The sequence below is a fragment of the Trichoplusia ni genome, unplaced genomic scaffold, assembly GCF_003590095.1.
Source record: "Trichoplusia ni isolate ovarian cell line Hi5 unplaced genomic scaffold, tn1 tig00003614, whole genome shotgun sequence".
Lineage (NCBI taxonomy): Eukaryota > Metazoa > Arthropoda > Insecta > Lepidoptera > Noctuidae > Trichoplusia > Trichoplusia ni.
In genome coordinates this window covers 30,001-32,500 of record NW_020800425.1, presented here as the reverse complement: position 1 = coordinate 32,500, position 2,500 = coordinate 30,001, and the positions used below count along the sequence as shown (strand labels likewise).

Below are 2,500 nucleotides of genomic sequence, written 5' to 3'. Positions count from 1 at the left end.
ATGCGCTTCTGGATCGTATCGTATAGGGATACGAGATCATAATGCGCAATGTGGCATGTTTACTTTATACAGCCGGCCCTCAGACAGGAGTGGTCCTGGATGTGTCTCCACGGACCGCAATGTGCGTTCGAAATGTCGATGTTCAAATGTGTCCTGCAGTTCACACTATGACGCGCAGTTAACTGCGTTCTTCATCGACCCGCGAGCCAAGTGATCCACCGTCCAGGGTAATAGTTTTACAAATTATTACCCATGTTACGATAAATAAAGAATTTTTTTTTTTTAATATATCTAAAAAAAAAAAAAAAAAAACATTTACCCCCGTCGCGGAACACCGCGTAATCTGCAACGAGAGAGAGTGAACGTTAACGAACGCGTATCCACCTAAAGCTTATATGTTTCTCACGGTTTGCGGATTTTATGTTAAACCGTATCGTAACGAAGCATAAAACTCTCGATTGTACGCGACGCGAGACGAACGACCGGCGCGCCCGGACAGTTAAGCCATGGAACGCCTGTCGGTTCGGTCTCTTTTTAAAAGTTCATCGATACGATTGGATAAAAGTGTCGACGAACGTTTTAAGTATTTGGAGAACATTAATGTGACATCGTTTCGCGTACGCAGTGCACGTTAAAACGGTACATCGTTAATGATCCTTCCGCAGGTTCCCCTACGGAAACCTTGTTACGACTTTTACTTCCTCTAAATGATCAAGTTTGGTCAACTTCCCAGCAACGCCGACGGCCGTGAAGCCACCGCGTGTCGGTCCGAAGACCTCACTAAATCATTCAATCGGTAGTAGCGACGGGCGGTGTGTACAAAGGGCAGGGACGTAATCAACGCGAGCTTATGACTCGCGCTTACTAGGAATTCCTCGTTTATGGGGGATAATTGCAAACCCCAATCCCCAGCACGAAGGAGTTTCAGCGGGTTGCCCGGGCCTCTAGGCCAGGGAGAACATGCTGATTCCTTCAGTGTAGCGCGCGTGCGGCCCAGGACATCTAAGGGCATCACAGACCTGTTATTGCTCAATCTCGTGCGGCTCGAAGCCGCCGGTCCCTCTAAGAAGAATTTTAATACGTCGCCAGTGAGTTGCGTGACGCGTAGCCACGCACACCTAAATGACGACGCCTATTTAGCAGGCTAGAGTCTCGTTCGTTACCGGAATTAACCAGACAAATCGCTCCACCAACTAAGAACGGCCATGCACCACCACCCACCGAATCAAGAAAGAGCTGTTAATCTGTCAATCCTTCCGGTGTCCGGGCCTGGTGAGATTTCCCGTGTTGAGTCAAATTAAGCCGCAGGCTCCACTCCTGGTGGTGCCCTTCCGTCAATTCCTTTAAGTTTCAGCTTTGCAACCATACTCCCCCCGGAGTCCAAAATCTTTGGTTTCCCGGAAGCTGCCCGCCGAGCCATTGTAGTAACGTCGGCGGATCGCTAGATGACATATTTACGGTTAGAACTAGGGCGGTATCTAATCGCCTTCGAACCTCTAACTTTCGTTCTTGATTGATGAAAACACCTTTGGCAAATGCTTTCGCTGATGTTCGTCTTGCGACGATCCAAGAATTTCACCTCTAACGTCGCAATACGAATGCCCCAGTTATCCCTATTAATCATTACCTCGGAGTTCTGAAAACCAACAAATAGAACCGAGATCATATTCTATTATTCCATGCACGAAATATTCAAGCAGCATTTTGAGCCCGCTTTGAGCACTCTAATTTGTTCAAAGTAAAATTGTCGGCCCACCTCGACACTCACCGAAGAGCACCGCGATAGGATTTTGATATTGAACCGGCGTATTACCGCCGGCTCACCGACGATATGCTCCGCAGACGTGTCAGTATCACCGCGGATGCGGTGCACCGACAGCGCGGCGCACAAATGCAACTACGAGCTTTTTAACCGCAACAATTTTAGTATACGCTATTGGAGCTGGAATTACCGCGGCTGCTGGCACCAGACTTGCCCTCCAATTGTTCCTCGTTAAAATATTTAAAGTGTACTCATTCCGATTACGAGGCCTCGTAAGAGTCCCGTATCGTTATTTTTCGTCACTACCTCCCCGTGCCGGGAGTGGGTAATTTGCGCGCCTGCTGCCTTCCTTGGATGTGGTAGCCGTTTCTCAGGCTCCCTCTCCGGAATCGAACCCTGATTCCCCGTTACCCGTGACAACCATGGTAGTCGCAGAAACTACCATCGAAAGTTGATAAGGCAGACATTTGAAAGATGCGTCGCCGGTACTGGACCATGCGATCGGCAAAAGTTATCCAGATTCATCAAAATTAACGACTTCAGACACATGGCCATCCGTCGATTGGTTTTGATCTAATAAAAGCACTCATCCCATCACTGGTCAGAGTTCTGATTGCATGTATTAGCTCTAGAATTACCACAGTTATCCAAGTAACTGAGTAAGATCTAAGGAACCAAAACTGAATATATTGAGCCATTCGCGGTATCGCCTTAATACGGCTTGCACTGAGACATGCA

The 2,500-nt window shown here is 48.0% G+C and overlaps 2 non-coding genes across 2 annotated transcripts in view; both read right to left on the bottom strand.

The window, feature by feature from the left end:
* Nucleotides 1–73: 73 nt before the first annotated feature.
* LOC113507987 lies at nt 74–230 on the bottom strand. The gene has a single exon (XR_003401961.1). It is a non-coding gene; the product is annotated as a 5.8S ribosomal RNA (ribosomal RNA).
* Nucleotides 231–648: 418 nt separating this feature from the next.
* LOC113507988 overlaps nt 649–2,500 on the bottom strand; it is a 1,903-nt gene continuing 51 nt past the window's right edge. Inside the window, exon 1 of the ribosomal RNA XR_003401962.1 lies at nt 649–2,500. This exon is cut by the window's right edge and continues 51 nt beyond it. This is a non-coding gene — a ribosomal RNA (small subunit ribosomal RNA).